The sequence below is a fragment of the Rhinolophus sinicus genome, linkage group LG06 (assembly GCF_036562045.2).
Source record: "Rhinolophus sinicus isolate RSC01 linkage group LG06, ASM3656204v1, whole genome shotgun sequence".
NCBI lineage: Eukaryota > Metazoa > Chordata > Mammalia > Chiroptera > Rhinolophidae > Rhinolophus > Rhinolophus sinicus.
The window spans coordinates 56352991-56376195 of NC_133756.1; positions in this window are offsets into that span (position 1 = coordinate 56352991).

Here is a 23205-nt window from a genome sequence, read left to right on the forward strand (position 1 = left end):
TCAGCCTCAGCACCCTGAGCGTGCTGTCCTTTCTCCTTATTATATTCCTCTATGCTAGAAACCTCTGGTACGCTATTTCTCCCAAGAATACTCTCTCCATAGGGTCGAGAGGGAGCCTGACTTTATCTGAAGCGTCAGGGTTATTGTGGGAATTTATAACATTGCAAATCATTTAAATCAAATGAACATATCCTGTCTGGGGGCTGAAAAAATTTAAAACGTTTCTTCCTACCTTCTAACTTTTCCTAGCTGGGCCAATAATCAAATTAACGGAGACAAATTAACAGGAAAAAATCAAAATTTTAATGCATATATATGGAGAATTCACATAAGCATGAAAATTCCAAAGACAGTGAGACAACATTGGGTATATATGACATTTTTGGACAAAGGAGGAAGTGGGGAGAGATGGGGTATTAGTTTCCAGAAGTGAGACTGTGTGATTTATAGGTACTTAAGGAAGAGCTGAACATACATGGCAGGAAAATTCTTGCTGGGCAACTCAGAAACAATGGGACACGAGGTATCTAGCTAACAGGTCTATTTATCACACTTAATCCAAATTAGGCTAAAACCAAAATCCTAATATCCTCTTCCTGAAGCAAGTTTTTCTATCTATCTCTTGGACAGGAACGGGGGAGAGTCAAAGGTTGTTTCTGAGTCTTGTTTCTTAATAAACAGCATCAAATCAAAATCCCGAAAGGCAGCTTCAGGGTGGCAACATTTTGATTCCTTTCACCTGCCTGATTTTTAACATTCTCAGAGGAGACTGTCGCAGGAATTTCTCTTTGACCTCCTCTCCTTCCTAAAGCCTCAATTTACTGCTTTAGTTGCTTGAGTCAACTGCTAGCTTCCATAAACACATAGATAATTCAGTCACATTTTTCTGTCTTTAGGGCTTACCTTCCCTAGTCAAAGGATCTGATCAGAGTCTTCTGTAAGTGTGAACTGGCTAGAAAGTGCTGATTGTTAAATATTCAGGAATTGGGGGTCTATTGGGAGTTTGAAATTGGCCATAGTAGGAGTATTTACACCACAGAGATTGGCAAATACTGCAAGTTAGTTGTTATTTTTTTCGTGTTGTTTTGGTGAGCCACGTTAGTGGCAGGCCACCACTTCAGAAAGCTTACCTATGGAGAAACAGCTTTTTATTCATGCCCCTTGCAGGCAGAAATGGCTGCTATAAATTGTGACATTTTTTTCTCTTCATCACACAGGCAGAAGTAAAACGTTTATGGCTGAATCTTCTGCCACGCTTAGTTGAAATCTATAGAGAACATGCAGGGGTTTTAGATGTGGACAGGCCTGGGAATGAGGACAAACTGGGACCAGTTTCCTGAGTTAGGTCTCCTTCTGTAATATGATGCTTAGCACTGTAGGGAGAGGCTCTTTAAGAAGACATTTGTGAAGGTCAGACATTGAGCTGCATCCCGTTTCTGTGGGAGGATAAAGTCAAAGACCAGAAAGGGAAGAACCAGTAGGATGAGAGTTAGATGCCAGACTATGGGATTTTTATCCTTATTTCCTGGGTTAGTGAAAAACAGAGACAAGATTCAGCAAATGGAATTTACCAAGATTTAGCTGTGAAATGGTACAGAATAGATTGGGATGGGAGGTCCACTAGAATGAGGGAGACCACCTGTTTTAATACATAACTCTCCACTTTCCCCGCATCCTACACTCTTGTCTTCCTTCAAAATTTTCTTCATCTACCTCAGATGAGGCTAATGCAGATCATGTTTTCTTTTTTGCTTAGCCCATGCTAAATAATTCATTAGTGTGTTTCTAAATGAGACCTAATTGTTTCATTTCTTTATGATAAATCGCTGAGGAGAAAATTGCTTTAATAGAAAACCCAATTAAAACCCACTGCCAGTAGCTGCAGGGTCCCTTGAAGGGACGATGCACACTGCTTGGCCTTTGAGTCTCACTTGAAGGTGGTTAACCGTTGCTCCATCCACTCCAACGTTTGGGAAACATCAGTCTGGGCCTGGAATGGAGTTCTGCAGTAGCATGGAGTGCAGTGAGTAAGACAGTGACCTGGGCTGCTGAGACTCGTCTTTGGTTCCTGGGCCAGAGTCTCCTCTGAAAACTGAAAACATTAGTCTAATGTAAACTGGCACAGCAACCTTGAGCGCAGTTTCACCGAATCCTTGAAGCTGAATCTGTGCAAACTCTATGACCTAGAAATTCAAATTCCTGACATCTGTCCTAGAGAAAGACTCATACGTGGGCAAGTTGACGTGCCATCCCCAAGCACCCCTGAAAGTCACTCCAAGAGAAGGCAACAAAGGAATTCTAGAATCAGTGTGAATGTTACCTGAAGAAACTGGCTGGGTTTTGACGGAAATTATATTGCATACATAGATTCATTTTGGGAGAAGTGATGATGATAAAGATGCAGTTGATGAGGGTGGTAGGATTGATTTCTGATTTCTGCCAGAACGTTTTCTGGAGTTCCAAACAGGATCAGGACAAGTGAAGATGATAGTCCTGCTGATGAGCCATCTGTGTTATGTACCATTGCTTTTCTGAGAGGAGCCCTTTTCCCTGAGGGAAGTCTCCTTAGAACATAGCACAGATAAGCTCTGGAGAGAGCTTTGATTGAGGAGGTTCAGACATCAATCAGGAGGAGGGTGATGCTTATGATATGTACGCCAATAAGCCATCTGACTTGTTCACATGTTCCTGGAAAGTCACCTGGGGCTCAGAATCCAGGGCCCATTCCCAGATCCTACAGTGGACCCGGGCAGGGAGACCATCTGCCATATGAGGACCCCTTTCAAATATGATAGCTCTTGGGAAAAGCAGTCATCTTTCTAGAAATTGTTGTTTGAGAATATGTATAATGAAAAAAGGCTACTGTGAGTGAAGTAATTCTTAAATGTGATTTACCGTTCACAAAATGGGTATATACGTCTAAGATATATTACTTATTCAGCCATAGCTGGTGCTTGGTTCTACAAGGATTGGCGAACCCCTCGTGCTGACAGATAAGAAACTCCTCTTCCAGGGCATTCTTCATTTACTTGAAGATCAAAGCTTATCTCATGTCATCTCATTTTGTCACATCCTTTTATACTCCTGGGAGATTTTCTAAACTAAAACCTACATTCTAAATAGGAGCCTTTATCTTGTATATAGTTCACTTTCCGTCTTCTATACATGTGTTAATAGGTATCCAGGGTATTTTTTTTTTTTAAAAATGGTCGCCTTTTAACAAAATGGGCTAATCATCCACAGATAAACCCTCATTCATATATACACTGAACTCTGGCCATGCAAAATAAGGATAATAATAGTTCTCTCTCAGGGATATGGTGAAGAACAAACGGGCTGATTCACAAGAAACCATCTGTAAGCTGTAACGCATTATACAAATGTGATTTTGCTACTCAGCACTGTAGAAAGTTATAAATGAAATAGCCATCTTGGTTCCTGCCCCTGAGATATTTAAAACCAGCTGGAGGCTCAGACCTAGTAGGTGGAACAATTACGGAGAAATCGTGAGGCAACTGGGGAAAAGCTCCTGCAAAGATAATGAAAACTGTAGCCATGAGCGCTAGTATAACACAGGGAGCTGCTGTCCCCAGAGCCAGCTCTGACACCCCGTGCAGCTGCAGCAGCCTGTCTGTCCTTCTGTCCCCAAGGAAGGTGAGAGCTTCTCCGTGGCAGCACAATCCTACTACTTCACCTCTCTCTCTTCCTCCTCTGCTTTGAAAAAGCCCTTTCTTCCTCTCCTGGAGAACTTTCCAGGCTGAGCCTCCCACTTACTTGGGGCCTCTCTTTCTAATAGCTCCTTTGCTCCTGTGCCTTTTCCCTCCTCCCACATGGCACTATTAAATCCATTCTGCTGGCAGTCTTGAGACTTGTGCTCTGTGGTGCTTGATGCTGATGAGAACAATGTCAAAAAGAACTCACAGCAGGCCCTGTCCTGGGCTCCAGGTCAGACCAGAGCTTTGTGTTTTGATCACTTCATTTATTATGCTCGCATTTAGAAATGGTGAGCACGGGTACCCACTGTTCTTTCATCTCAGAAAGTCAGAGGCTGCTGGGAGGTATTCACAGGTAATTAATTTGTCAGGGTAGGAGAAGCAGTCTTGCCAAATGAAGCAAACAAAACAAAACAAAAACCCAAATTCACTCCTCATCTAGCAGTTGATTAATTCTACAAATGACCATGAATGACCTTAAAAAGCAGGGGTGGGGTGGGTAGTGGTAGGGCAGACAGACCTCCAAATGGATGAAGCTTTGCTGCTAAGCTTGATGGATTCATAATTTTTGCCTCACAGAGGGCTCTAGTTTCCCCCTTCCTCCACGTGTGGGCAAAAAGGAAAGGCTTGCCTTCCTTCTTTGCTTCCTTCCTCCCTCCCTCCCTTACTCCCTTCCTCTCTCTCTCTCTCCTCCCCGCCCTCCCCCTTCCCTTCTTCAGAGAAATTCATGCTTTAAATTGGCTCTAAATTAAAGATAACATAAACAAATTTTCCAAACTCAAAATTGGGAGCCATGGTCTGATGACGAGAGAATATTTGAAATTGACTGGAAAATTCAGGAAACACGTATGTAGCCACTATAAATACAGATGAGAGGAATTGCTGCAGGTGGGTTGAGTGTTCCTCTAGGATGTAGGTAACTGACAAGACCCCAGTGTTTGTCAACCTTACCAGTAAAGTTCCTGGTGTAACCTATGTAGTGAACCTAGCACGTGATAGGCATTTAGTACATTCCAGTTTCCTGCCCCATTTGTAAGCCATCGTCGATTTGAATAGTAAATAATAGACTGATCAAATTTTATGAAGTTTTTAATGATTTGTTTTGAAAGCAGTTTTTAATATCTGGAGATGCAAAGGGAATGCGGTATCTCAATTGCTAGACTTTTGGCGCATCTCATTTAATGAAATAAATGTCTCTGGAGAGCTGTATAAAGTTAGTGTTTGTAAATTAAATTACATTTTACACACCTGAGGAATAGTCTCCTGTTAACTGTGTTCTAGAGGGATCATTTTCTTTGGAAATGGAAATAGAAGCATAAGTTTGGTAAATTTTGATTTTGGCATGTTATTCTTGGTTTCCATGGTTATTCAGTTCAACTAGCTTTACAAGAGAATCTGTTGTGTGCTACGTATTGACCTGGCATTCTTACAGCATGTAATTTTACATAATTCTCTCAAAACCTACCTTAATTTTATACATAAGGCCCTGTATGTGTTTAGTTAACTTGCTAAGTCTCACAGAGTTAGCTCGTGGCACAACTGCAATCTGAATTCAGGGCCCTAGCTTTGTAATCTTGCCCAACCACCAATTGCAGGGTCCAAGACTGCTACCGTTTCTCTTACTGTCAGCAATCTGAGGCCTTAGACTTTGGGCTTTGGAGTTAATATGGGTTTGAGTTCCAGCTCTGCTACTGTCATTTTGGGAAAGTTTGTAAACTTTTCTCAGTCTTGGTCAACTTACCTGTAAAATGGGGATAATAATATTTGCCTCGAGAATATGAGTAAAGATTGGAGATAAAGTGCTGACCACATAAAAGGCAGTCCTTACATGTTAACTACTACTATTATCACCAGTTGTAGCAGTAGTACTTACTGTGATTCCCTGAAAATAAGACCTAGCTGGACCATCAGCTCTAATGTGTCTTTTGGAGCAAAAATTAATATAAGACCAGGGTATTATATTAGTTTTTGTTCCGAAAGACGCATTAGAGCTGATGGTCCAGATAGGTCTTATTTTTGGGGAAACATGGTATTTAGATGTTTGTCTATTATCAATCTTGACTATGGAACCTACAGGGGAGCGACACATCTTGTTCACAGCTGAACTTTCCCTGGGGCAGGTAGATTGTGCTGCAGGTTGTTTAGTTATGTTGTGTCATAGAATCATAGAAAATGTAATCGTTTTTTCAAAGTCATTAAAAACACCTTAGATTTCCCAGTCACTTTCTTCCATCCACAGAACCAGAGAAGCTTTTCATTATGTTTCCCACACTGAAAGGAGAAGGCTTGTTAACATTTGGTCTATACCTGGATTCAAGTTCTGACTGCTCCCCTGCATGTGTCATGAGCTCACCTCTTGATATTTCTAGCTTGGAATTCCCTCATTGTAAGTGCTGTCTCCATGGAAATGTCACACACTCTCTCAACTCACTTTTGTATCACATTTTATATTCATAATCATAGTCTAGATTAAGAGTAGAGTCCTAATTATATTTCAGGCTTGTCATTGTGGGCACTGATAAAATTTTGCTTCTTCTGAAATAAAATTATTTTTTGTAACCTGTGTCCTAGGATTCCAAATAACGCTGCTTGAAGTAACAGGAATTATGTCTAATGAGAAACGTTGTATGCCTGCTTTCTATTCCAGGGTGGGAGGAGAACTACACAATAATCTCAAGAACTGAAGAAGATGCTAAAGGAGGAATGAACCTGGTCAGCTCCTGATTTAGGGAAGATCCAGGAGGCAGGGAGTGTTTTGGAATGTTCTTTGTATCCTTGACAGTGCCCAATATGGTGCCTTATCCAGAGTAGTTGGTCAATAAATGCTCCTTGGGTGAACACATCAACTGTCCCAAACAAGGAAATGGCAGCTATTGGAATTAAATCACTGTCAGACTCCATTTGACCCCATAGCCCAAACCCTAATAGCAGATTGCTCCTGAGGCTGAAATGCCCTCTTTCTCCTTAACCTCTCTTCTTTTTGAAATCCTCCCTGCTCAAGTGTCACCTTCTCTCTAAGCTTTCACAGGTTCTCCCAGATAGAATTAGTTCTGTCTTGATTTTTTGTTTCAAAACCATTGAACCAGAAGTCTACTATAGCTAAATAAACCAGGCATCCTCTGAGTTGTAGCTCTGATTTGGGTTTGAACAGACCTGGTTTCAAATCCCAGCTTCATGATTTATCAGCTGTAGACTCACAAGTCATATCTCTAAATCTCAAATCCATCATGAGTACAGAGGCAGTAACAACTTTTAACTCATAAGGTTTATAAAAGGATTTGAGTATCGCTCCTGTTTTCGTTTATTGTCATCATACGAAAATCTTCAAAATTGGTAATCATATTTAGGTTGTCTTTATTTCTGTAGTACCTACTTCAATGCTAGGCATTTAGAGATTCTCAGTATGTTTTCGTGGAAAAAAGTATAAATGGATGGACATAGTAGTAATAATTGCTAACATTTACATAGTATACTTATCGTATGTCTGTAACACTTCTGCGTACTTTGCATATATTAAATCATTAACCACATAGCAATAACAGTAAGGGTTGTCATGAAGTAGAATATTATGTCTTTCCTAAATGTGGAGCTAAAATTATAGGAATGGTGTGTGTGTGTGTGAGAGAGAGAGAGAGAGAGAGAGAGAGAGAGAGAGAGAGAGAATCAAGATCAGGACTCATTATTTCGAGGTCAGGTCTCAACCAACGTTCCTCTAGTGTTTTCCTGATACTGCTCCCTGAGTTGGTTCAGCCATGCTTGCCTCCTCTGAGAGCATCCATGATGATGTAGACATTTTATTATCAAAAGTTATCTCTCCTGGTGCCCTTTTAGGTGACTGGTGGCTCAACTTGATAAGCAGATTAAAGCTACCAATGTAACAGCTGATAATGGCACAATGCATACATTTCCCTTTCCGTATTACCTGTGCATTAATGTATGTGATCAGTGCTTAAGTCTAAAACAAGGAATGATTTGGGACTATTTTCCAGAGAGATACTCAGGACCTCTTACAGTTAAGGGAATTGAAAAGCTTAAAGTGGGAATGGAATTGGGAAAGTATGTGTTCAACTGGTATTCTTCTTGAAAGCTTAATGAAATAAGGCCAAGAAATAAGACCAGAAACAAGGATGGAAGGAAGAGGAGTACCTCAGGTGTGAGACCTTGAAGAAGAAAATGGTGTGATATTTCTATGCCTGAGCACTGGATTGCTGTTGGCCATAGTAATTAGAGAAGAACTTAATGCTTTATAAGAGAAGTCGAAGATCTGTGAATATTGCTTCTTCCACAGCTGTATCTGAAGGAGTCCTATTTCATTTTTATTTGAGTTTATTATATATTGAACAGGCATAGTATGCAATGTGTCTGAGGTGAGTGCTCCAATAATCAGTACATTTTTGCAATGACAAAACAGCGTATATAGTACAAACTAAGATCCAGTTAGATCCGAAGTCTGTATTTGATTTGAAAGGTTCAGCAACTTTCAAGTATTACCAAATGAAGCAGCTTTAACCCCTGAAAGATGATAAGACATTATAACAGCTTTTTGGATGAGTAGTAAATTTATATCCCTCTTTCTGAAGGACTCACTAAAACCTAGGAACAGGCAACATGGCATAATAGAAAAACCTACATGCCATCTGAAATACTGAATTCTCAATACGCCTTAAATGCAACCTTGCAAAGATCACCTCATTTTTTGTTTTACAAGTCTGTAAAATCAAGAATTTAACACTTAAAGACCCTTTGTCTTTCAAATTTAACTTTCTAAGTCATTTCTTCATGCATTGCAAAACTGTAAAATTTCCAAAAAAGGTGCTCATTAAAAAACCCAAAACAAAACAAAAAACGGATTGCAGTGGTTGACAATAGAATGCCTTTTCTAGGATATGAAAGACAGTTTCTCCATTGAGCAAGGTGACCAGGGCACAGCTTCCTCTCCCTCTATCCCCAGGGAACTCTACTATGTGAGAAGAACAGTTCATCTTCTACAAAAGTGCTTGTCTAAAGCCTAAGGAACTGCCCCCCAAAAGTAGCTGTCATTTCTTGTTACTCTCATTTCATCAATTCCAGTGTGCTCTGATGCTATTGCTGTTTTGATCTTTTCAGAAGTTGTCAAAGGAAGATTTTCACAAAACTGTGGTATAACATTTACCTCATGATCATAAAACCTTATCCATTGTATGATACATCCCAATTTCAGAAAATAGCCTATGAAAGAATGTATGTCTTAGGAATGATGGAATAAACTGTTTCTTTATTCTGCTCTTTTTCTTCCTTTTTGTCATTTTCTCATATACCTGACCCAATTTCTCCTCTCTCTTCAGGGACCCTAATATGAACTGAACATTTTTATAATGTAGAGTTAAACTCCTTGCCCTTATTTTAGTTTTTATTTTAATTTAATTTTAAAACATTTATTATTTTTATTGCTATATCCCCATCCCCTTCCATTGGCAACCATCAGCTTGCTCTCTATATACTCGTATGAGTCTGTTTCTGTTGTTTTGTTTGTTCATTTTTTTCAGATTCAACATATAAGTGACATCATATGGCATTTGTCTTTGTCTAATTTATTTCACTTATCAAATACCCTCTAGGTTCATCCATGTGGTTGAAAATGACAAGATTTCATTCTTTTTTATGGCTGAGTAACATTCCATTGTATGTATATACCACATCTATCGGTGGACACCTCAGTTGCTTCCATATCTTGGCTACTACTACTAATGCTGAAGTGAACACAGGGAGCATATATCTTTTCGAATTAGTGGTTTTTGTTTTGTTTTTGTTTGTTTTTTTCATATAAATACCCTGAAATGGAATTGCTGGATCATATGTCAGCTCCATTTTTAATTTTTTTGAGGAACTTTCATACTGTTTTCCATAGTGACTGCACCAATTTGCAATCCCACCAACAGTGTAGGAGGGTTCCCTTTTCTCTGCATCCTCATCAGCACTTGTTACTTGTTGATTTATTGATGCTAGCCATCCTGACAGGTGTGAAGTGATATCTCATTGTGGTTTTAAATTGCATTTCCCTGATGATTAGGAGAAATGTTTATTTAGGTCCTCTGCCCAGTTTTTATTTGGAATTTTTGTTTTTTTGGTGTTAAGTTGCATTAGTTCTTTATGTATTTTGATGTTAACCCCTTATTGGATGTATTATTTGTAAATATCTTCTCCCATTCAGTAGGTTGTCTTTTCATTTTGTTAATGGTTTCCTTTGTTATGCAAAAACACTTCAGTTTGATGTAGTTCCATTTAGTTTTTTCTTTTGTTTCCCTTGCCTCAGGAGACATATCCAAAAAAAATATAAGACCAGTGTCAAAGAGTTTACTGCCTGTGTTTTCTTCTAGGAGTTTCATGATTTCGGGTCTAACATTTAAGTCTTTATTTTGAGTTTATTTTTGTATATGATGTAAAAAAAGAGGCCCAGTTTCTTCCTTTTTCTTTTTTTTTTCTTTTTTTTTTTTTTTGCATGTATCTGTCTAGTTTTCCCAACACTATTTACTCCATTGTATATCCTTGCCTCCTTTGTTCTATATTAATTGACCATACAGGTGAGGATTTATTTTGGGGCTATTTTATTCCATTGATTTATATATCTGTTTTTATAGTAGTATCATACTGTTTTGATTATTGTAACTTGGTAGTATAGTTTGATATCATGAATCATGGCTCCCACTTTGTTCTTTTTCTAGATTTCTTTGGTAATTTGGTGTCTTTTGTGGTTTCATATAAATTTTAAGATTAGATCTAATTCTGAAAAGAATGCCATTGGCATGTTGATAGGGATTACATTGAATCTGTATATTGCTTTAGGTGGTAAGGACATTTTAACAATATCAGTCTTTCTAATCCCTGGGCATGATATAGTCTTCCATTTATTTGTATCTTGTTCAATTTCTTTATTCAATGTTTTATAGTTTTCAGAGTACAGGTCTTTCACCTCTTTGGTTAAATTTATTCCTAAATTTATACTTTTTGATGCAATTGTAAATGGGATTGTTTTCTTAATTTCTTCTTCTGATCACTCGTTATTGGCGTATAGAAACACAACAGATTTCTGTATACTGATTCTGTATCCTGTGGCTTTACTGAAGTTATTTATTAATACTAATAGTTTTTTGGTGGAATCTTTGGGATTTCAATATATAGTACCATGTAAACAATAAGAATTTTACTTCTTCCTTTCCAATTGGATGACTTCTACTTCGTTGTCTTATATGATTTCTGTGACTGGGACTTCCAAATACTAGTAGAATAGAAATAATAATACTGGGCGTTCTTGTCTTGGTTTTAATCACAGAGGAAAGGCTTTAAGCTTTTTTCCCATTGAGTATGATATTAGCTATGGGTTTGCCATATATGACCTTTATTATGTTGTGATATGTTCCTTCTATACCCATTTTGTGGAGAGTTTTTATCATAAAAGGAGGGTGAATTTTCTTAAATGATTTTTCTGCATCTATTGAGATGATCATGTGATTTTTATCCTTTATTTTGTGGATGTGATGTATTGCATTGATTGATTTACAGATGTTGAACCATCCTTGAATTCCTGGGATAAATCCCACTGGTCATAGTGTATAATTCTTTTAATGTATTGTTGAATCCAGTTTGCTAATATTTTGTTGAAAACTTTTGCATCTACCATGTTTCCCCCAAAATAAGACCTAGCTGGACTATCAGCTCTTATGCGTCTTTTGGAGCAAAAATTAATATAAGACCCGGTCTTATTTTACTATAATATAAAACCGGGTCTTATATCAATTTTTGCTCCAAAAGATGCATTAGAGCTGATGCTCCAGCTAGGTCTTATTTTCAGGGAAACAGAGTATGTTCATTTAGTATATTGGCCTCTAATTTTTTTTTTTCCTGTAATGTCATTATCTGGTTTTGGTATTAAGGTAATGCTGGCTTCATAAAATAAGTTTGGAATCATTCCTTCCTCTTCAATTTTTTGAAATAGTTCAAGAAGAATAGGTATTAATTCTTCTTTGAATGTTGGGTAGAATTCATCTATGAAGCTATCTAGTCTTGGACTTTTATTTGTTCAGAGCTTTTTTATTTCTTCTTCAATTTCATTGCTAGTAATTGGTGTGAGTCTGTATTTCTTCCTGGTTTAGTCTTGGAAGATTATGTACTTGAGAAATTTATCCATTTTCTTTAGATCATTGAATTTGTTGTTCATAGTGTTCTTTAATATTTCTTTGTATTTCTGTGGTGTTGGTTGTAACTTCTCTTTCATTTTATGTTTTTATTTATTGAAGCGCTAGGTCTTTTTTTTATTGATGAGTTTGGCTAAAGCTTTGTCTTTTTATTTATCTTTTCAAAGAACAAGCTCTTAGTTTTATTAATATTTTCTATTGTTTTTTTAAAATTCCAATTTCCACTCTGATCTTAACTATTTCTTTCCATCTATTTACTTTGGGTTTTGTTTGTTCTTCTTTCTCTAGTTCTTTTAGGTGTAGAGTTAGATTATTTATTTGGGATTTTTCTTGTTTCTTGAGGTAGACCTCTATAGTTATGAAACTTCCCTGTTAGAACTGCTTTTGCTGCACCCATAAATTTTGAAAAGTTGTGTTTTCATTTGTTTCAAGATAGTTTTTGATTTCTTGTTTGATTTCCTTTTTGATCCATTGGTTGTTTACTAGCATGCTGTTTAGTCTCTAAATATTTGTGGTTTTTCCCAGTTGTCTTCATGTAGTTGATTTCTACTTTTATGCCATTATGGCTAAAAAAGATGCTTGATAGTATTTCAATCTTTTTGAGTTTATTGAGGCTTATTTTGTGGCCTAGTATGTGATCTTTCCTGGATAATGTTCCCTGTGCACTTGAAGAAACTGTATTTTTCAGTTTTTGGATGAAATGTTCTAAAAATGTCTATCAAATCAATCTTATCTAATGTGACATTTAAGGCCATTATTTTCTTATTAATTTTCTGTCTGGATGATTTATTCATGTGAGTGGGGGTATTAAAATCCCCTGCAATTATTGTGTTACTGTGGATTTCCTCCTTTATGTCCATTAATAATTGTTTTATATATTTGTGTGTTTCTATGTAGGGTGTGTAGTTATTTATTATTGTTACAGCCAATTCTTGGATTGTCCCTTTCATAATTATGTAACATTCTTCTTTGTCTTTTTTTTTTTTACATTTTTTTATTTTAAAGTCTGTGTAATACAAGTATTGCTACTTCAGCTTTATTTTTCATTTTTATTTGCATGGAACGTCTTTCTCCATCCTTTCACTTTCAGCCTTATGTGTCTTTCAATTAGAAGTGAGTTTCATAAGCAGCATATAGATGGGTCAGGTTATTTAATCCATTCAGCCACCCTGTGTCTTTTATTTGGAGCATTTAATCCATTTGCATTTGAAGTAATTATTGATAAGTATGTACTTATTATCATTTTGTTAATTGTTCTTAGGTTGTTTTTATAATTGTCCTCTTTCTTTCTTCTTTTGATCTCTTCCCTTGTGGTTTGCTGTTTTTCTTTAGTGTTTTGTATGGATTCCTTTCTTTTTTTCTCCTTTCTTTCTTTCTTTTTTTTTAAATATATGTATATATTTTGTACATTTTTGGTTTGTGATTACCATAAGGTTTATGTATGCCATTCTTTAGACTATTTTAAGCTGATAGGCATTTAAGTTTGAATATATTTATATTCTATTTATATTTATATCTATATATATCTATAAGGGATACACTTTTACTCCCCCCTCCATGCTTTGTGTTATTGATGTCATATTTTAGATTTCTTTGTGTTGTGTATCTTCTAAATATTTATTGTAGTTTGAGTTGAGCTTGACACTTTTTTCTTTTAACCTTTGTAGTAGCTTTTTAAATGTCTGATTTTCTCTATTTATTGACTATTTGGTTTTACCTCTGAGAGTTTTTCTTTTCTCACATTTTCTTATTTCTGGTATGGTCTTTCTTTTTCTACTTAAAGAAGACCCTTTAACATTTATCGTAAAGCTGGCTTAATGATGATGAAGTCCTTTAGTACATATTTGCTTGTCCAGGAAACTCTTTATCTCTTTTTTCAATTCTGAATGATAACCTTGCTGGGCAAGTTATTCTAGTTTGTAGTTTCCTTTCTTTCAGAACTTTAAAGATGTCTTGCAATTCCTTTCTGGCCTGTAAAATTACTGATGAGAAATCAGCTGATAGTATTATAGAGTTTCCTTTGTATGTAATTCGATTTTCTCTTGCTTCCTTCAAGATTGTCTCTTTATCTTTAACTTTTGCCAGTTTTATTACAATATGTCTTGTTGTGTGTCTCTTTGGGTTCATCTTGTTTGGAGCTCTCTGTGCTTCCTGGTCCTAGATGTCTGTTTCCTTTCCTAGGTTAGGAAAGTTTTCAGCCATTATTTCCTTAAATAAAGTTTCTGTTCCTTTCTCTTCTCTTTTGGGGATCTTTATAATGCAAATGTTTGAATGTTTGATGTGATCCCACAGATCCCTTAAACCATCCTCATTTTTTTAGTTCTTTTTTGTTTCTGCTGTTCTGCTTGGTTAATTCCCACTGGTCTGTGTTCCAGGTTGCTGATCCATTCTTTTTTATTAGCTAATCTACTATTGTGTCCTTCTAATGTGTTTTTCATTTCAGTTATTGTATTCTTCAGGTCTGCTTGATTCTTATACTTTCTAAGGACTTGTTTAAGTTCTTCCTAAGTTCCTCTATTTCACTCTCAGGTTTGGTGAGCAGCCTTATGACCATTTCTTTTAATTCTTTATCAGGCAAATTACTTATTTCTTTTTCTTTAGGGTTCTCGCCCCACCCCACCCCCCTGGGGATTTTTCTTGTTCCTTCATTTGAGAGATATTTTTCTGTCTTTTCTAAGTTTATTTATGTGAGTTAGACAAAACAGCTATTTCTTTAAGTTCTGGAAAAGTTGCCTATACAGACATGGGCTCTGTGTCGATTGTGTGTGCAAGGTAGTTTTGGGGGCCCATAGGAACCTGGCAGATGCTTAAGGCTTTCAGGGCACCGGCCTGCTGAGCTGAGTGGCTCCAGGTAGGGAGGCCAGGTGCATGCACTAATGCCCTGTTGATCCTGCTTGCTCTGCTTGTTCAGGCTGAAACAGACTCGGGAGACGTGTCCGGCAATGTACCGCAGTGATCTTGCAGGTAGGTCAGAGCACCTGGCTGGAGCCCACTGCCCACCCTATGGTGGTGGAGAGGGACGTAAACAGTGGGGTCCTTCTGACCCTTGAGAATTCCTATAGTCCCCAGAGAGCTCCTGTGGCTCTCCAGTCTTTTCTACATAGTGTCGCTCTTGTTTGTTTTACTGAAAGTGGTCCAGTGTAAAAGAGACCTCTGTGCAGGCTTTATGTGCTGGGTAGTTTGCGGAAACTGCTTGGAGCCTGAGCAGGTACATAAGGGGCCTGGGGCACTAGACGGCTGGCCCAGGTAGCTCTCAGCAGGGAGGCCAGGTGAGTGTGGTGAGGCCCTGTTACTCCTGCCTGCTCCCTTTGTTCAGAGGGAAAAGGCTCCAAGCAATGTAGTTATGAAGGTGCTGCGGCTGCTGTGAGCAGCAGGCAGACCAAAGCGCCCGTAGAGAGCTCCTGCCTGCCCTCTCAAAGTGGAGGGGAACTGAAACATGGGCTCACTAGCTCCTCCAGCCCAGCAGAGTCTCTGCAGCTCCCAGAGGGGCTCCCTGGGCTACACAGCCTTCTCTGTTCAGTCTCTCCTGTTTGTTGTCAAAAGCTGTTCATTCAGCATTCAGTTGTCTCTCAGGAGTAATTGCTATCTAGACACACGTATTTTTGATTTTGCTCATAGAAGGGGGTGAGTTCAGCCTCCTCCTTTGTGTCTGCTATCTTGGACTTCCTGCCCTTATTTGAAAAGCACTGAAGTTGAATGTCAGGTATTTTTCTAAAATACTGTGGGGACAGAGTCCCAGAGAGCAGTTTCTAGGCTCTTGGCCTCACATGGAAAGGTGCTGGCTCGGGTAGTAGATGGCCGTCAGCTGTAACCAGTTAGGCAATTAGCCACTGATGTAACTGCCGTGGCTGAGCTAGCAAGCGCGGATTGCAGTTAGCAAGTGGGGTTGGTTGGTTGGCAGAGAAGCGGACGGCAGGTTGTGGATCGTGTGGCTCCTGCTCCCTGTGTCTCCAACCCAGCCGCCAGCGAGACTATAGTGGTAGGACTCCCCTATCTATGGCTCCACTGGTGGTGTTTGTGGCCTCACCATATCCTGTGTTCTTGTGCGGGCAGCGGGAGCTGAGACCCTGCATGACACATACCTGTAAAATAAATGTGTGTGTGTGTGTGTGTGTGTGTGTGTGTGTTGTCTGTGAGTCCTTCAACTATCCTGACGGATAGTGATTCAGTAGTCAACTTAGTTAAACAGGGCAAATATCTATGTGTTTCTTGGAGGATGCATATGCAATGTTTGGTCACAGGTTGGTGGAATGTTTTGGAAAATCTGTGATATCTAGCTGGTTGGGTAGATGAACTTTGGGGTCTAATTTGTCAGGTTCAGCAGAAGAATCCAAGCTCTCAAAGAATTATCAGTGAGAAAATGCCTGTATTAGTTTCCTAGGGTTATCATAACAAAATATCACACACTGCGTGGCTTAAAACAAGAGAAATGTATTCTCTCTCCGTTCTGGAGATGAGAAGTCTGAACTCAAGTTATTGGCAGGGTGGGTTCCTCTGGCAGCTGTGAGGGGAATGCATCCCATATCTCTATCCTAGCATCTGGTCGCTGCCTGCAGGCCTTGGTGTTTCTTAGCTTCTAAAGGCATCACTGAAGTCTTTGGCTCTATTTTCACATCACCTTCTTCTGTCCCACGTGTCCAGAATCTCCTCCTTTCTCTTATAAAGACACCAGGCATTGGATTTAGGGTCCATTCTAATCTAGTATGACCTCAACTCAACTAACTACCGTGTTTCCCCGAAAATAAGACCTAGATGGACCATCAGCTCTAATGCATTTTTTGAAGCAAAAATTAATATAAGACTTTGTATTATTTTAATATAATATAAGACTGGGTCATATATAATATATAATATAATAATATAATATAATACCGGGTCTTATATTAATTTTTGCTCCAAAAGACGCATTAGAGCTGATGGCCCGGCTAGGTCTTATTTTCGGGGAATCACAGTATATTTGCAAAGACCCGATTTCCAAATAAGGTTGCATTCTGCAGTTCTGGGTGGACATGAATTCTTGGGAGAGACTCTTCAACCCCGTACAGTGCAAAGGCACAAGAGATGCATGAGGAGGAAGGGTAACCACCTGTAGCTGGACTAGCTCTACGGAACTTCCAGGAAGCTGCTTTGACATGTGACACCTGAGTATACATGACAACAGATAGTTTTATAGTACTTCGCACAGTACAAATCTGGTTTGCATACCTTTAATTATTCAACTATTGAATATCACAGGGAATAACGGTGAGGGGATGAACGAGGGCCAAGGAAGCCCTTAATCATGTTCGGTATCTCGGGCAGATGCTTGGAGGAGTGCGCACCCGGCGGCCCGCAGCAGTGGCTCCCACATCTTTGTGCTGACTCTCCCTTTGCCCTGCTTGGCTCTCTTGCTCCCGGAATCCCACTCTATAAATTTCTTACACACGTCTTTGTCTCGGCCTCTGCTCTCTGGGGAACCGAGGCTAACGCAGGGCTATTTGAATATTGCCTTCTGGCTCTGCTTGACAATAGTGTGCGTGTGGTAAACGTGTTTGATTTAAAATTTTTGGTCTGAGGCTGGTGGACTGAGGTGGTTAAAATGAGGCCAAGCTAATAATGAATGTGGCCCTGAAGTGACCCAGTTGGTTTCATGTTGTTCTGTGACTAGATTTCCATGCAGGAACCCTGAGGATGTGCACCTTCTCCTTATGGAACATCCTTTCACTACCAAACTGCTGTTTCCATCTTTCCCTCTTCCACAATACGGCTTCCACCCCACTAGTCATTGCAAATATTTTCTTAATTCCACTCTCTCCCTCATTCCAGACATCCACATGTCATGAATTTCTTTTGTTTATATCTCACAAATGCCTTACTATTGGCCTGTCTTCTTTCCTCACCACCCACAACCCCAACTTTTCTTCCCGAATCGTTGCAACAATAGCCTATCTGGTTTATCCTCTCTGTTCTCTACACTGACGACACTCTTTATACCTACTGTGAAGATGTTTCAAAATTAAAATCTGTGTCACTGCCTTACTTTTAAAACAAAACAAAATTGACAAACAAACACAAATTCACTATTGGTTTCCGTTACCTACAGGGTTAAATTCAAATACCTGGGTATATTTATAATGTTCCTCATGCCATGTTTTACTCACTGTTTCCTGCCTGTCTCTCTAACATCATGCCTCCACCTCTGTCATAAAGCAACACATTTCCCACTTCTGTTCAAACACGCCAAACCTTTTTCTACTCGCCCTTGTTTCTGCCCACAGTTTCTTTCCTCTCATTTTCTCCTACTTATTCTTGAGATGTAACATAAATATCATTGCAGATTTAATTGCCCTGCTTTGTGTGTTCCCACACCATACACACACACACACACACACACACACACACACATATACACACACACACATGCACACACACACATACATACACACACACACACACACACTTAACAGTTGTATTGACAATCTTCACCTTCTCCCTTAGTCTTCCATATTAGACCTCTGTGTTAGAGCTTCTTAGAGGGTAGGACCTGTGTTATCATTCTATTCCCAGCAGTTATTCCATTTATATATTGAGAAAAAAAACTTTTTGTTTTTTTGAGAGACTGGAAGGATTAGAAAATTTATCATCCCATGGGGTGGGGCAGGGGAACATAATGGTGGTGAATTACCAGCAGTGCTTCCTACCCTATGCGAAGGAAAATCTAGGTTTGAAACCTTGGATTGCATTTTCTGCCATGCCCATGACTGCTGGTATACAAGGCAATTTATTAGGTTGGTGCCAACGTAATTGTGGTTTAAGAGGTTAAAAATAATTGCAAAAACAGCAATTACTTTTGTACCAACCTAATAAAAGAAAATGTGGATTGTATCATTCATACCTAGTTTGGCTAGAATCTACTGACTGCAGGCTAGATCCAGGAAAGGGGTGACTTACCTAGAGCGATATTCTGCATCTCTCGCTACTGTCTTTTGCATAACCAATACCTGTTAAACGTTTGACTCGGGGGCTCAGTAGCATCAAGCATTTCCTGTGTAGCTGGGAGGTTGCAGTTCACAAGTATCTAATCTGGACTCCATTGAGAAGTGATAATTAGGTGCTAAATGTTAACGGATTACAGCGGGATTGTTCCCACCAATCATTTAGCACCTCATCAGGGGTCAGACCTTGGATGTTATTTTCTACTTAGGCTTCCTGTGCAGCTGCCTCTTCCTGACCTTTTCTTCGACAGTCTATATTTTATCTTTCTGTCCAGTTTTGGGACAGCCACATCTGTTCACCTACTTGATACAATCAGCATTTACTGATGCAACTCTTCTAAGAAGGTGGAAGGAGCCAAGAGCCTTGTGGCATTACCAGATTTTTTCCAGAAAGATAATTCACTATAATCATAATGGCAACCATATATTGCCAGCTTCCTATGTGCATGGAAACCCATACATTCTGGACAAGGACTGTTTCCTTTATGCAGTGTTATGTGTTATGACCATCCCCATACTACAGATGTGGCAGCCAGAGCGATAGGCAGCTTGCACTGAGGCTGGATGGACTCAGAGCCCTTGCTCTTACGTAACTGCTGTGTGTGCTGGGGCTTCTAACTTCCTTTATCCTGGGCACTTTCTCCCACGCGGCATGGCACCGAGCATGAAAAGGGAACCACCAGTCCACTGTTCCCTGTCAGGGCTTCAGGAGTGAGGAATGTATGTGCTGGGCTGCAGGGAGCACAGACTCAGCATGTCTGATGGGTCTGGGGAGAAGTGTTTCCATGAAGCCAACGGGGGAAATTTCCCAGGCAAAAGGCTGCTACTGGGAACTTCTAAATATGGCAGTCTGTTGCTGCCTCTTTTGTTCCTCTTGAAAAATGCAAACATGCACATTATAGCAAAGACCTGCAGATCAATGGGGTTATGTTCCATGGAATGTGAGCTGATTTACAGAAGACTAAAAAGCCATAGACAGGGAAGTTCAAGAGTATCAGCTCAAATATTTATTCATCAGTGTCTCAGGTCACTTTCAATGTCATTGGCAAAGGGCTGTGATTTTATTCCTGTATTCATTATGTAACAAAATTTTGACATTACTCAGAGAGTGGTTACCGACTTTTTCTAATGCTATTTTATTTTTTATTCTATTATTCTGTAATATTCAGTAAATAATACATTTCCATTCATTTCGGCTTTCAACTTTGGGCTGTTTTTGGAGAAAACTCTATACTTGAAATACTTTTATTCTTCTGCAGTAGTTTTTGGTTTCTAACTTATATTTTGTTCTGAAATTGTTTATTAACATTTATTGTGTCACAAAAATGGATTTTATTATTGGACCTTCTTGTTTGAACTGAATCCACTATGAATATACGTGTTGATTAAATTGTTTGTTTGGCTGTATATATATTTTTTCTAAATATGGTTGAGCAGTTGTGCTTTCAAAAAGGTAATTTCAGCCTCCACTGACTGACTTGCCATTCAAGACACTTTTCTCTGTTACTATTTGTTATTCCGAGGTTTTCTCTTGGTGGTGGTTTTCACACTTCTTCTTCAGCCTGTATTTGCTTAGTGTTAAACATGTATCTAGTTTGATCTTGGTACAAACTCACTTAGCATTTTAATCTGAATCTCACTTAATCCTTGTCACTCAGCTGATATAGATTGCACATTTACGATGCTAGTTTAATCATTCTGGAAACATTTGGTCATAAATAAAAGAAAGCTGTAGCTGTTCCAACTTGGAGGCAGAACAAGATCCTTCTTTATAGAGCTGTTCCAGGGTAACTGTAAATTCACATTGACCTTGATGTCTGACTTGTGAGAGAGACAAATATCTAATAGGTCGGTTTTTTATTTTAAGATGCTGCAGCTCCCAAGCTCATCAAACATTTAAGTAAAATACTGTTTATTTGCTGAGCTTCACTAGTCAACCCCAGGAAACTTTTGGGGTCTTTTGGGGTCATTTTCTTGTTTCCTGTTTTCCTCATCCATAAAAAAGAAGCAATTGGCACTTGCTGAGTACTTGAGAAACAAACTGGCAGGGATGGGAGGACATGCTAATTTAATCCGATTTTAAAAAATTTTTTGATACGATTTATTTGCTGTTGAGACCATTACAAATGAACCCTGCTAATGCTATATTTTCTGAGGTTCAGTGGTGAATAGTTGGACTAAATAAGTTAAACAGTAGCCTCTGGGCTTCCCCTCATCCTTCATCCTTTTATATGGGAGTCTTCTTCCCCATTATCAGTGTGGATGGAAAAGGGGCCACATGTTAAACTTGACAAGCTCAAGAGACTGAAAATAACCACATAGGATGGTGTGAACATAAAAATTCCTAACTAAGGTGGGCCATGGTGGAAAGTCACATCCTTGGCCTGTGGCTTCCTTGACAAAGGTCAATCTTTACCTTAAGTGAGCCTGTTTTTTTGCATCTAAGATAACATACCCTTGGAATGTCAGAATAATCCCTTTTCAGACCCCCCAGGGGGTACAACCCACCACACCAGAGCAGGAAACTACAAAATTCCTCATTGTTATCTTGTTCCCCAAGTACCACCTCTAAGTGCTGTAAAACACTATTAACTATCCTGTACCCACCAATGTAAAAGAAGTGTGTGTCTCTCCATTTTGCTTTGTATCCAATCCCAGAGGTTTCCCCGCTTTGCTTTCTCCTATCCCCTTAATCTACAACCAGTGAATTTCATATAACCCTCCTCCTTTGATTCTAATTATAAAGTAAGTTGCCAACCCGCCATTTTCAGAGCATTTTCTCAGTCCATTGAGACTTTGCATCCTGGCAATTGTCGTCAGTTTGTCTCAAATAAACTCTTCTAAGCTTTTTTCTTAGAGTGGATATTTTTTTTTTTGTCGACATCAGAAACACCATTGCCGTGCACTGTGCTGCTTTTCCCAGCTACCTCTCCGAGTATTACAAAGGATGTTTAGAGACTCTGTATATGATCCTCTCTGTTAGTTGGGATAGGCTCAGTCATGGAAAAAATAACTGCACGGTCTCAGTGGCTTAAAACCACCCAGCTTTATCTTGCTCACAGACCATGTTTATTGCAGATAGTCTGGGGTCTCTGTGTCTCTTAGGGACTTGCTGAGGAAAGCTCCATCTGAACTACAAGGCAGGAGAAAGGGAATGTAGCACATGAAGCAGAGGCCTGGGAACCTTTTGCCCAGATGTGACCACATCACTTCCTGCTCACATTCTGTCTGCAGCAAGTTACAGTTCAGTCCTACTTGTGTCTGGAAGGAGAACCCCAGACATTTGGTCAACAGTATTAGTGACTATCACATCCCTGTACCAGTTACAGGGGCCATGGGATTGTTGCAGTGCTTCCTCACTCACATCCCAAGTTCAGTTCACTACTACATGATTTGTGGGGTCCAGTATAAAATGCAAATGTATGGCCTCTTCTTCAAAAATTATTAAGAGTTCCAAGGGCATGACATCAGAGCATTAAACCAAAAGCTGTTTCCAGGGTGAATGGAAGTTAAGGGAAGGCCCACAGGGCAGGAAGAAGGGTGCCCTGTGCAACTTTGTGGGTCCCATGTCCGAAAAGCTGGACCATACAGCCCAGGAAGGGATGCAGAAAGACAGGTCCTCTACAGGAAGCATCTGAGGATGCTAAATTAAATATGAGCACTTGCCCAAGAGAGGCCGCATGGAATAAAGCTGATTGTCTGCTTGTCTCACAGGAGGTGCTGTCAAGATGAGTAAGACAATGTAAGCGGGAGGCGTTTTCTTTTGCAAATCCCTGTAGGGAGAGTGCCCTCTAAATTCAAGGCAGAATCATTTCCCAACAGTGATTTAATGACATTAATTACACTCCTGTAACTGCACTGTCTCACTCCTATAATTTCCTCAGAGAAGGAAGATTGGGAACATCCTTTCCTATCGTGACTTTCGTGGGGCAGGGAAGGAGGAAAAATGGTAGTGGCCAATAAGCGTTAGGAATGATGGCCATTTTCCTGTGTCCATTTCAGCAAAGCTAAGTCAGAAGAACAGGTTTATTCAGGGGATGGGCAAGGGGACTGTTGATGGGGACTTCTTGTTGAGATGAACCCAAGCCTATTGCATCCCCTCTGAGAACAAAGAACTCTGGAGAGTCTGCTTGGCTTGGATAGATCTCTAGGATTCAGAGATTTTATTTTGATGGTTTTAAAATGTAAGAAGGTTCACCTGAAACTCCTATAATATTGAATGCCCACAATAAATAAATAAACAAACAAATAAATAAATAAGTAAATAAAATGAAATGTCAAAAGACAAATTGGCCATTTAATTTTTGGGATTAAACTCTGGATGGAGTCAAACGCTTATTTCAAGGG